The 13210-nt window shown below is 43.0% G+C and overlaps 1 long non-coding RNA gene across 1 annotated transcript; it reads right to left on the minus strand.

The window, feature by feature from the left end:
* Positions 1–393: 393 nt before the first annotated feature.
* LOC119034749 (uncharacterized) lies at positions 394–12451 on the minus strand. The gene is made up of 5 exons (XR_008391425.1): positions 12278–12451; positions 8729–8888; positions 7651–7815; positions 6512–6831; positions 394–1335 (listed from the first exon to the last, which is right to left on the minus strand). It is a non-coding gene; the product is annotated as an uncharacterized LOC119034749 (long non-coding RNA).
* Positions 12452–13210: the final 759 nt, after the last annotated feature.

The following is a 13210-nucleotide window of genomic DNA, read 5'->3' on the forward strand; positions in this document are numbered from 1 at the left end:
AACAAATACTGCCCCCACTTCCCTCCCTGACTGGGGAACTAATCTTGACTGTGCCACAGTTTCCCATCAGCACCCCTCCACTTATCAAGGGGGAAACACGATGCATGGAAAGACCAGATTGCAAAGCCACCCCCTCCATGGACACCCACAAGTAGTCTGACTGCAGCATCCTTGAGCTGCAGTCTCCTCCTCTTTAAAGTGAAGGTAGCCTATCAGTCCCAAAGAAAGGATGCAATGCCTTTATAATACCACGTATACCAAATGCCAAGCACAGTATCGGATACATAATAAGATTTCAATAAATACAAATTATCTTTATTGATATCGGAAGTTCAAAAGCATTTATTTGAAATCGTTTGTAAAAAACACATATGCAAAGTAGATTGACCATACTCCAGTGATGCAAATAACTTACTTTTTCATTTGTTTTGCACTGTCAGGCTTAATAAAAGCAGCAACATGCCATGATGCTCCATGTTGATACATAATAATGACTCATGTCAAACTCCAACAAGCATGGAGGCTTCATTATCCACATAAGTGATGGGCCTTTTAAATCCACTCTGAAGCCTTTGCAAGGAAAAAAAGTGCAGGGTCTTGAGTAATGCTGGTGAGCGTGACAAGGCCTGCAGAAGCGTTAAGCCTGGCCCTGAGCCCCTCGGAGCCGTCCTTTACAAACCCCGAGCAAGCTGTTTGTGTGACTCATTGCAATGCGCTGTCCAGCCAAATGCAATTCTGTCCATGAGAAATCACTGACCTGCTCCACTCGAGAGTGGCAAGTCATTGGGAATGCATTTCACGTCCCTTTGCCATCGTGTTTTATAACCTGTGGCTCCATCGGTACTAGACAGAGAGTTTTAACATAAATAGAACTTTTAAGGAATCTCTGGCTTGAGACTGCTAAGGCTGAATAAATGCAGGTGTGTATGTGTGTGTGTGCCCAAGTAATTAGGGTAATGCAAATAACTAGGGAGATGGGAAAGACAGGAGGGCGGGAGGGGAGTGTTGAAGGGAGCAGCAGGGAGTCTGACTGCTGTCTCCACTTACTTCCTTCTTAAAGGAGCTTACCCATCACCACGTATGTGCTACCTTGCTGACTACATCTTTCCAGAAAGCTACCCTGTCAGGTTCAATAAAGCAACAGTATTCTCTGACTTCAGTGTTGACAGGTAATGATGACTCATTTCAAACTCCAACAAACATGCGAGCTTCATTCTCCATACAGTGGTCCCTTTTAAAACTAACTTGCTGACTTCATATTTCTGCAATTTTTCAGAAAGCTGTATTGATTCATATTATTGTCATTGTATATGATAGGAAGTAGAATGTTTCTTCCTGGAGGAAAAGAGATACAATTCAGCCTGTTCTCTGGTAACTGTATCTGTTTATGCGGTAGCTTTCTTCCCAAGCCACTGAGTCACATCTTCCCAGGCACGAAACTGAAAACTTCCTTTCTTTTATCAGGCAATTGACATTCTAATATAATATTTCATAACAATGTGCTTAAAGGACACATTTAAAATACATGAAATGTATATGAAATACAGTCATTGAGAACTGGTGGTATTACAAGCCTCAAGCTAACAGTCTGACTTCACAAAGAACCACAATAGCTGGTTCTTGTGAAGAAATAGAAATTCAGACTAAAACCCAGAATGAAGTCCTTCCCCCAGTTCTCATGCACCTGAGTTCCAATATTTTCTGGTGCTGCCCCAAGGAAGAATCTTTAACCAGATTACTTCAAAACTATTTTATATTTTCAAAACTATAAAAGTGTCCTATGTGAAATAAATAGCATTAAATTTAAAATATGATGACTTCATATCTGTTAGAGCTACCTTTTATGCCACTTTGAATTTGGAACAGTACCGAAAATTCCAGTAACTTCTTGAAAGGCTAACACCTCTCCATTCAGCATTTACTGTTATTTCTCAAATGTTTGTGAAACCCTTATCCTATCACACCTCATGGGATTTTCTTCAGTGAAACTAACTTTATGTTTCTATTATCCAGAACATGTGCACAGGTAGGAATTTTTTTAAACTGTAACAAAAACTGTTTCGGTATTGGTGGGCAGCATTGAAAATCTGTTCTCCAAATAAAGACGTGTACAACAATAAGAGACAAAGTATGGCTTCTCAGTTAAATACTAGCCTCAGCTAAGCACCACCAACCAACACCTTTTATTATTAGACTGCGCTAAAACAAGTCCTGCAGTGCTTTTTCCAACCACAAACCCCTGATGGTCCCAAGGAGTCCCAGCCCAGATGTCACGGTGGCTTTGCAGACTCAGGAACTATGTCCAACGGGGCTGAACTCCCTGTGGAAGTATCAGCCAAGAGACTTGTGAATTCTGGGAAGGCTTCTACTCTCGTGGGCGTTTTTTCACCTGTCTTGCTAAACAGATATGAAATTCAGCTTCTTCCTGAACAGACACAGACACACACACACATACACACTACATACAAAGCTAGCTTTATTGAAGGTTGAAGGATCATGAGAAAAGGTCACCTATTCATTGTGTTCAAAATGACATTGCATCTCAGAGGACACATGTCTGACCTTCAGTATTCTTTTGGCGCCCTCTCTTTACCCTTTTCCTACCATGGAGTTTTCTCAGTGACCCTTTGCCCATGTAGTGCCCAGCCTCCTCTCCTCATTCCCACACCCTGTGCTCCCTGGACCCCCCTCTGAGTTCTCCCCACTCTCCCCGAAGCTTTGCAGAGCAGTCGTCCTCTCTAGGTCCTGCTCCCGGATGTACTGGTGCAGTCAGTGGATGACAGCACCCCTGGGTGGCTTCTAAGTCCCTTAGAAGACAATGTGGTCACACATATCATTTCCCATCACACAGTTTATCTTTTTTCATGTCCGGGCTCTCTTCAAATCTTTTTTGGACATTCTACTACATCTTTTTAACTTTTTGTCGGAGATCACCAAATATTTATGCAGCTCATAAGGCTTCAGTCCCATGTTTTATTGATATAACAGGTAAACTTATTCACTCTCCTAGTGGAAATTTTAGAGATGGATACACTCTCTTTCACAATTTGAGTGCAGTTAACTTGCCTGCAGTAAGACTGACAATAATTTTCTCTTCTCTGTATGTCCTGATTGTTATTGCCATGAAGCTTCCCTAAGTCTGGAGGAGTAAGTGCAGTCTCATGTGGCTTTGAGCAGCTTAGAAAACTAGGTTCTCCCACATTTCAGGAGCAAAGCACCACCAGCCATCACTGCCTAACTCTGTTCTAGGTATTTACATCACTAAAGTCAATACGCAGTTAGTTTGAGAAATGTTCTAAATATATAAGTTTAATAACTATTTTAGAATATACCAGTGGCATTTCTAGCATCAAGTAGCTTTTTTAAAAAGTGGCCTCAATTTAATGGTTATTTTCCTTTTATACTAGAATTCATCCTTTCCACAATTTCAAATATCAGAATCAAATGTTACTGTCAAACACTTTTATGGAGTACTGTTAACTGGGCAAGAAAGTCCAAGAGACCAAAACCTATTATGCCCTGAGCAACATTTTCAAATTAATACGCATTTTGTTGTTCACGATGTTAGTTATATTAGCTACCTGGTTTCTGTAGACTGGATTGTTACGAGAGGCCTCTTTGAGAAGATAGCAGCTGAGCTGAGACAGAAAGAAGCTGTCATGGGAAGATCAGAGAAAGAGCGAGTGCAAAGGTCTGGAGGGGAAGATGGGCCTGGGATGTTCAAAGGAGAGAAAGAGGCCAGTGTGGCTGGGCGTAATGAGCAAGGGACAGTGTTCAAGAGGCTCTCGGACACAAGACAGCACAGGGCTTTGAAGCCAAGGTAAGAGGGCTGGCCTTGATGTGAAAGCAATGGGAAGTCATGGAACGATGCAAAGAGGGAAGTGGCATTGATGCGATTTCAGTTTTTAGAGGATCTGTTCAGCTGCTATGAAGAGAAAGGTTGTAGCAGGCAGGGAGAAAGCAGACCCACCAGGAGAGCACGGCCCTCGACCCGGTGAGAAATGATGGGGCGTGGCCTAGAGCGGGAGCGACTGGGGAGAGAGGAGGGCAGAATGGGGACGCGTACCACACACACGTGTGCGACGCAAAGCTGGTACCAAATGTGAACCAGAATGATAGCACACGCACGGCAACCACGAGTGTCCACTCGGTGGTTTTCGTTATGTGTATGGCAACGTGGGCTCCTTTAAATAACACCAGGTCCCTCTTGAGAACCGCTGCTTTGAAACATCACAGGAACAGGTGGGGAATCACTTTATAAGTTATATAAATGTCTAATCACTATGCCGTGCACTTGAAACTGATATAATATGAGATGTCAACCGTAAATGCGGAATAAAAACATTTAAATAAAATATTGCAGTACATATAGTGGGAGACACATTTCCTCCTTTACATCATTAGGCAAACTTTCCGAAGTACTGCATGAACTATCTTCATCTGTGGAATATTGGCGGTAATGCTTTTCCATCAGTGCCTGATGGGGCTTAATTAGTTAACGCTTACAGGGTGGTTAAAAACGAAAAACGAAAAGCGTTTAAATGTCAGCTGTGACTCTCTAACTGTACTGTGAGCGTTTAGCTCTGAAGCTGTCTGAGAATTCCTCTTCCAAGACAGCTGTTCTCGAGGGACGTTAAGAAGACAGAAACAGCCTTTTCTAACTTCAATCAAAAGTCCATCCATCACTTCACACCATTTTTCCAGAAGAGATATAGGAATCCGGTCCCACAGAGGAGTCCTTTATTATCTTCTAGAATGCATGTCAGAAGTTGATCTTTATGAGAGAAGTAAACACTCACAGATATCACACTACTCGATATCACAAGAGCACAGGCGGCAAACAGGGCCCGCGGGCCGAATCCAGCCCTCCGCCTTGTCTCCACCCGGCAGCGGTGTGGAGCACCTTGCCCCTAGATGAGGAGTAGTTACATTTACACAGTCCCAAAGTTACATTTGGCCCTTTGGAGGCAGCCGAGAGGCTGATGTGGCCCCCAGTGAAAATGCGTTTGACACCCCTGCACTAGAGAATAAATCGTTGCAGATAACCGCCTACCCTGAAGCATCAAATCAGTTTTATTTCAATTAATTTTGATGGAGATCTCTCTTAAATATGGAGCACACTTCTCTACATCACGTATGATGATGTGTCTCCACCTTCAGGGTCATGACTCAAAGAAGAGTCCCACGTTGTGACGTGACTGACACCTCCAGGAGCCTTCAGGTCGGTCGGCCTCTTGTGACCTTTCTACGGGTTTTCTCCCTTCCCTTTCCCACTCAAGGCATTCATTACCACAGATTGCAACTGTCACTATTTTTGCTCCAATAGTTCGTTATTTGTTGTGTAAATCTACTGCAGGCGGGACAGCTAGGTAACAAAGGTGTGAGAATTGTGTGTGGAATAGAGAGCAAGCAGATTCTAAGTGAGGGCACGAGGCAGCTCTGTTTTGAATTAAAGTGCTATGACGTTTATGATCCCTGCTAGGACCATGCAGATGACTTTAGAACACAAACGTTACTTTATAAATGAAAAATAAAACTAAGAAAGGATATATTTTAACCACCCACTCTCACGGTATTAGTTTCCCATTGCTTCTGAAACAAACTGCCATAAATGTAATGGTTTACAGTAACACAATTTTTTTACCCTACGGTTCTGGAGACCGGGAGTCCTAAAGCGGCAAGTCTGTTTTTTTCTGGAGGCCCAGACAATAATCTGTTGCCTTGCCTCTCCTGGCCTCTAGAAGATGCCACTCTCCTTGGCTCAAAGCTTCCTTCCCTCTCTTTTGTTTTTGAAAGATTGTATTTATTTATTTTTAGAGAGAGGGGAAGGAAGGGAAAAAGAGAAGAGGAACATCAATATGAGAGAAAAATATCAACCGTTTGCCTCTCGTACTCACCCTGACCAGGGACTGAACCCAAAACCCGGGCATCTGCCCTGCCTGGGAATCAAACCTGAGACCTTTCGCTTTGTGGGGAAATGTCCGACCCACTGAGCCATGCCCATCAGGACACTTCCTTCCATCTTTAAAGTCAGCACCACAGCATTCCCCAACCTCTCTCTGACTCCCGCACTCTGCTTTTATGATCTTCTCTCCTTCTCCAGCCCTTTTAGGGGAGCCAACCCGAGCCTATTAAGATAACTTAGGTTAATCTCCCATCTCAATGTCCTTAATTGACCCTCATCTACTCTGTAGGGTAACAACCACGGATTCTGGAAGGATTAGGATATGAACATCCTGGGGCAGGGCATTCTTCTGCCCACCACATTTGCCAAATGTGAACCAGTCTTTTCAGTATTTTGTTGGACATGGAAATAGGTAGCTGTATATATATAACCAATTTTCTTAGAGCTAAAGGACCTGACCATCTTAAGAAACCACTTAAGAAAGCCAGAAGCCTTATTTCTTTTGTGTTTAAATCAGGATGAAGAGATTCACTTAAACTTCCTGTCCGGACTACTCATTCACCTGCACTTTTAATTGGGGTGTAGGGATTTGGAGGGCTCTCTCACCTTTATTACACCCTTAGGGGTCCACTCAAAGAGGCTTGTTTACACACAAGTGCCACTGTGCTGCGTGGAGTGGATGCCAGAAGCACGCCTTTGACTGCATTGCAGATGGAGCTCCATGCTGGGCATGTGCTTCTTCCTTCAGGTGATCGGCTGGCGAAAGGCACCTGCCTCCTATTTTCAGAACATATCTGGTACCTGGTTACATCCATATCTGGTACAGAGACAGAATGTGTATATCTGTGTTCATAATCAGTGTTAATTGCATAATAAGATTCTTCTCAAAGTTGGGTCATTAAATAGAGAGATTCTTCAGTTGTACTCTGAAAAAGGACAAAAAATCAGTCACACAAATCTGGAACTACACTTTCATTCACTCACATATTTGGGTGCTGGGGAAATAGAGATGGACCAGAGAGATGAGATTTCTGCCCTCAGCAGGCTTCCAGTGTTGTTTGGAAAGGCAGGCTCAAGCCAGCAAAAAAAAAAAAAAAAAAAAAAAAATAGAACTGGGGATTGTCATTAGGACTATGAAATAAATGCACAGGGCTGGGGTTGCTGAGCAGCTGGACTTTGGGGACAGCCTCTCTAAGGCAGGACAGTTACTCAGCTCTGAAACCAGCAGGAAGCCCTGGGAAGACTTAGATGGACTGTTCCAAGTAGAGGAAGCCAATGCAAAGATCCTGAGGTAGAAGGGAGACAAGCACAATGAAACATGATCAAAGGTCAGTTTGGCTGGAGGAGAGCGGTGACTGGGTAACATAAGGGGCTACAGCACCCAGATGATCCGACAGGGTGTGTTGGTTTAGTTTTTTTGAAGATAAACTGCAAATCATCAAGGCCTGCTGTGTGGAGATTACACGGACAAGAGCAAGAGCAAAGCAGGAAGATCAGTTAGGTAACCAGCCTAGTCCCACCACCCAGCAAAACAACCGCTGGGGCCCATGGGGAGATGAACAGTACAGAGTCGAGATCACGTTTGAGGGTGGGATTGGCAGGAGATGCTCCTGGATGGAGTGTGGTAGGTAGGAAGACCGAAGAGCTCAGACGACTTCTTTTTGGCTTATATGACAGGGAGCCCCCCAAGGTCTGGAATTATTTATTAAAAATTATGTATTCTTATATGTATAAACTTCAGCCACCTTCAAAAAGTACTCTCCATTTGATGCAATACACCCATTGAGAGTTTTTTTCCACTGATCCAAACAGTTTTTGAACTTATTTTGATGCCTTTTAGTGCTTCTGCCATTTTTTGTTTCGCCTCTTCCACGTCAGCAAAATGTTTCCCTTTGAGGACTTTAATCATCCTGGGAAATAAAAAAAAGTCTCTCAGGGTGAGATTTGGTCAATAGGGAGGGTGGGGCACAGGGGTCATGCTGTTTTTGGTCAAAAACTTCTGAACACTCAGCTCAGTGTGGGCAGGTGTGCTTATAAATCACCCATCATGGAACGGGAAAAGCACTGAAAGAGTCTTCAAAAAGAATTCAGTGAAGCCAAACACAGCCTCTCACAGCAATGCCAGCTGGTACACTGATACAGATAGGTCTCTACAACACTCATCCAGCCGGGGAAGCCTGTACCACAAGGGGCCCTTTCTGCAGAAGATAATTCCACTGTGGGGTCTTACCTCATAAACTGGATGGATGATAGTGGCATTTATCAGGAAGAGGAAAATGAAAGGAAAAACAGGTTTGTGAGAGAAAATTAAGAATTCTCTTTTAGGTGTTTATTATAAGAAGCCTGTTAGACACGCAAGTTGACATGTGAACTAGGCTGTTGGACACAGTCTTCAGCACAGGAGGAAACCAACAACAAAATTGTATTCGCTACAGCACTGTCTCATGTGAGAAGTTTCTCCTTCCTCAGGCATTGCTCTTTGCCCTTAGGAGTTTCAAACAAACTTACCCTACTTCTTGGAGTGACTTGGGTTGCTACTTGATGAAGAAATATCTCTGAGTATTGAGAATCTATTTGGCTTTTGTACATCATAGTCCATAATGGTCACCAGAATTAATGAATACCCCAAACCATCACCGGGTACTTATGTATACAGTACTTAGAGTGTAACCAGAAGAAACTACCAAGTGTTTAGCATACAAAGGTACATAAGCGCTTATTGGTTTCCTTTAATTCCTTTCTTTTCTATCAGGTGGGAATGGTATGAGCAAGTACGACTCTAAATTTCTTTCAGGAAAGCAGCAACCAAAAAAAGCTACTTACCAGTTTCCAGACCTGTGCTTCTCAGCCCTTGATGTTCTGGAAATCACTGGGGTCGTGTGGAAATGCAGATTCCGATTCCGTCAGTTGCGCACGGTGCTTGAGATGCTGCATTTCTAACAAGCTCCCAGGCACTGCCAAAGCAGCCGCTTCCAAATCACACCTTGAATAACCAGAGATGTAGTATAACCAGCAAACTTACACAAAACAGACAAGATTAAGTGGACAGGGCTTTCGCAGCAAAGTATGACCATGGAGGCTACTGTCTCCTATGGCTTTCTACAGCTTACTTATTTATTCATTTATACAGGGGTGACTTGGTTTCCACAGCAACTGTTTTTATTTTATCACTTGACACTCCCTATTTATTGCCTTTATTGTTGCCTAATTATCATTTTATGCTCTCTGTATTATCTTCCAAACAAAATTGAAAGTGCCTGGAGGTCAAGGACAAAGCTGTGTAATTTTTTGTGTAATAGCCCCAACACTCAACTTCCATGTGTTGACGAATGGATTTTCATAGCAGGAACTATGGACCCAGTAGTATCAGTTGGACTCATACAGGGATGGCAACATGTTTTTGACTTGAAGCTGAAAGTGGAAATCAGATAGATTTATAGTTATATACTACATGCAATACAGAATGTGTAAGTCTGTGTTAAAAATCTGGGTTAATTGCATAACAGGACTGCTCTAAAAGTTGGGCAATTCGATACAGAAGTATTTCAGAGCACCTGGACCTCTAACAGCTTCTCAGTTATGAAAGGATTACATAAAACTGCACATGCATATTAAATATAAATTAAACAATAATCATGAATATTAGCCAAAAATAATAAAGTAAAACTGAGTAGCTGCTTGAAGTGAATCAGCAGGAACATTTTCATGATTGTTCTTTGTTGGGAACTGCCCTGCCTAGTTTGAGAAGCTGTAAACTGCCCCCCCCGCCCCCCCTGCGGCTAAGGCTGAGTGAGCCACCTTCAGACCATAAGCCACTGAGGACAAAGCTTATCTCCCTGGCAGGAGCACCGCTTCTGATCCTTTTTTCATAACCAATGCTTGATTGGTTAGTCAATGACAGGTATGATTCCCCAAGGGGGGAATGACTTAAGACAGGCACAGTCATGGGGAGGCCCCAGGGAAGGACTTGGGGGGGCTATAGCAAAAGGGGATGATGGGCCCTCACCCCTTGGCTTTGACATAACCTGAGTCCTCATTCTATCTGAGAGAAGTCTCCTAATCTCTTGGCTGCCTTACTTCCCCTGCCTGACTTAAGCCTGAAACAATGACAGAGGGTGATGTAGCCCTGTACTGGAAAGGGTGGGTTCCCTGGGTGATCGGCCTAAGAAAGAATATATGAAATCCTGTGAAAACTGCTTTGTTAAGAATGCTCTCAATTAAATGATAAAGGTCAGAGCAGGAAATGAGTTTGTTTCCCAAAGTTTTGTAGCCTTTAGCTAACAGACCCTGACTCAGAATAAGCCCTCAGAGTTCTTTGTATGTTATCTATTGTTTGATCATTACTGCCTAATAATGATTAATGAGCTTTACTTGTATTCCAGTGCAAAATAAACCCAATAAATGCCCATTGAGGAAAAGGCTCTTGGCCCTTTTCCTTTGAGAGATTGGCCACCTTTCCTCCCTAAGCAGATTCTGTTTTGGTAGATTTATTCTCATCCATGGTGGCCAGGGGGTCCTGTGGCCGGAGCGCCCCCCCCCACAGTTCTTTTAATTACTTGCTCCATAATCTGCAGGCTTCTCTGCTTCTCAGTGTGTATAGTAGCATAATGTTATATTTCCTTCTCCAGAACTCACTAACAGCTGACTGGTTTGTGCAGTGTAGTGTGGCAGTGAAGGGAACATTTCTTTGTGTAGGAAAACAGTCTATGTTTGGTTGCCACTTGGACTTCAGTACTGACTTACATACTGCAGTTAATAAGAAGACCATAGTCTGAAGGACCGCCAGCTCTCCAGGGGCCTTCGCTTTCCTCCTGTGCTCACTGGGAGGGAGTTCTGGGCACAGAAACCAGAGCAAGGACACTCGAGAACCCCAAGATGGCAGCTCTGATCTCTGTCACAGTGTCCCAGAGATGCTGCTGCAAGCAGTGGCTCTGTCCCAACAACAGCTGAGAGGAAAAGTACGCACAGCTAACTTCTAATTTTTCAGAAGTGTCCATTACACAGCCAGTCATTCTTTAATAAATACTTTTAAAGCATTTTTTTCTGGTTAAGTGCTGCACTTGGCTCTAGATAAAAATACAGGGACAGATCTCTCTCTTTAGGAGCTCATAATTCACAAAAATGTAGCTCGGAGCAGGCTGGACCTTCATTTGGCTCATTCAAACTGTATCCTCCAATCCAAGTGAGTGCTTGCTTGGCCTATAATAAGTCTTCAGAAATATTTATTAAGTGGAGGGATGGATGGAAGGAGGGGTTTAGTGGAAGCATGGATACATAAATGATTAAATTCTGGTTAATGGAGTACTTTATATTAAATTATACCAAAGCTTCAATTTATAGAGTCTTCACCAAGCCATGTGCCAGGTACTGTCCTGTGCACTCTGTACATAAACTATTTTAATCCTAAGGATCACCTCTGAGCAGCTGCTGAGTCTCACGGCATTGCGCCTGTGATGAGATGTGGCGAGGAGAGGTCATACACGGGGCTGGAGCTCGCACTGTGTTAACAGCAAAGTGAGAACTCAGGTTAGGGCTGCTGACTCTAGAACTTTTTACCATGGCTCTAGACTGGTTTCTGTTCCAACTCTTGAAATAGCCAAGAGTTTCCAAATTGTGGTGCAAATATAAAAAGGAAAAAGGCAAAATCGTGAGTGATTTTTTGCCATGGGACATACTAAATATGATGGCAAGAGCAATCTTTATCCTGTAATTAAATTGCTGTGCTTTCCTCATGGTTTTCCTACAGTCCAAGCCAAAGGAAGAAGAAGGGAAAAGACCTGAGCTGACTCATCCATTGGTTGGAAGAGTCAAGATGCCAAAGCTGTCCTTGGGGAAAATGCCAGTTTTCATCAATAAGCCAAAGTCAGATGGTACCCCTTCAAGACATGCTACAGTGGAAAACTTCACCACCGTCAATTTTTGGTATCAAGGATGGTGATAAAAAAAAAACCAAGATTTTTAACAAAGGCTAATTTCTTAGTGCAATAATTTCCAAATATTGCAACATACAATTCAATATTAAATGCCAAAGGAAGCAAGTATGCACACCACAAAAATCTGAAGTAATCACAGACTTTAAATTCCGAGGACTTCCTCTTCAGATTACTTACCCACCACCTAGCTTGGAGGGTGCTTGTAGAGCTGTGGGTGTGTTGTGGAGTATCTGCATGGAGAGCAGAACTCAGGACACTGAACGGTCAGAGAACCCCCAGGATGCTGAGCATCTCGGATGGCAGGAAGATGGAAGCTTACAGAGAGAGGTGGCATGACATCCAAAAAAAATGTCACCTCTCTTAAACTTGTGCTAAGGATTAACCCCCATATTTTAAAATCCTTTTTCTCTACACTTCTAAACACATGCTAAGGCATTACCTGCATTCTGTTCAACTCCACAGATTCCCCTCCTAGAGTGAAATGAGAAACCTTGAGGAGTGTGTATATCGACACTGTATAATCGGCTGAGACCATCAGTGCCACAAAAAGAGTGCAAAGCCTTGGTCCTCACAGTCATTCCCAGATCAGCAGCACATGCTAGCCCAGGGTCTGCAAGTGTTTTCTGTGAAGAGCAGGAGAGTAAATATTTTAAGCTTTCTGAGCCGAGAGGCAATATTGAGGATATTTCGTGGATACTTATATCGCAAGGGTGGAAATCAAAATTCCACAGTCATATTGATGAAATTCAAACTATAGTAGTATAATTTTCTTTAATACAGACCTACTAATGAGAAGAATGTAATTCTTTATGTTAGGACAGCATTCTACTTAATTGGGACTCACAGTGTTTCCTGTCATGCAATCAATTGCAAAGGTTCTTCTGCGGGAACAATTACTAGCTTCAGGCCTTACAAAAACAGGTGACAACACAGATGTGGCCCTCAGGCTAGACCTGGAAAATTGTTAGAAATGCAAATGATAAGGTTCCACTCCAGACCTCCTCAGTTAGAAAATCTGGAGGTGGGGCCAATATCCTGTGTGTTAGCAAGCCCTCTAGGTAATTCTGATGCACCTAAAGTTTAAGAACCACGGGTCTAAGTAAATGTTGAAGGGCCACAGTTTGCTCTGCCCATGCTGTTATCACCATGGTAATGGCCATCTCTCAGTCCTAGCCTTCAACTCTACCTTCTCATCTTCATTATTTTAATGAGATTGCATATATATATATTATAGTTTTTAAATATATTTTATTGTTGCTCTATTACAGTTGTCCCAGTTTTTCCCTGTTTGTCCTCCTCCACCCACTGCCCTCCACAGTCAGTCCCCAACTGTTGTCCACACCCATGGGTCACTCATACATGTTCTTTGACT

The sequence above is a fragment of the Artibeus jamaicensis genome, unplaced genomic scaffold, assembly GCF_021234435.1.
Source record: "Artibeus jamaicensis isolate MK-2021 breed Jamaican fruit bat unplaced genomic scaffold, CSHL_Jam_final contig_354, whole genome shotgun sequence".
Lineage (NCBI taxonomy): Eukaryota > Metazoa > Chordata > Mammalia > Chiroptera > Phyllostomidae > Artibeus > Artibeus jamaicensis.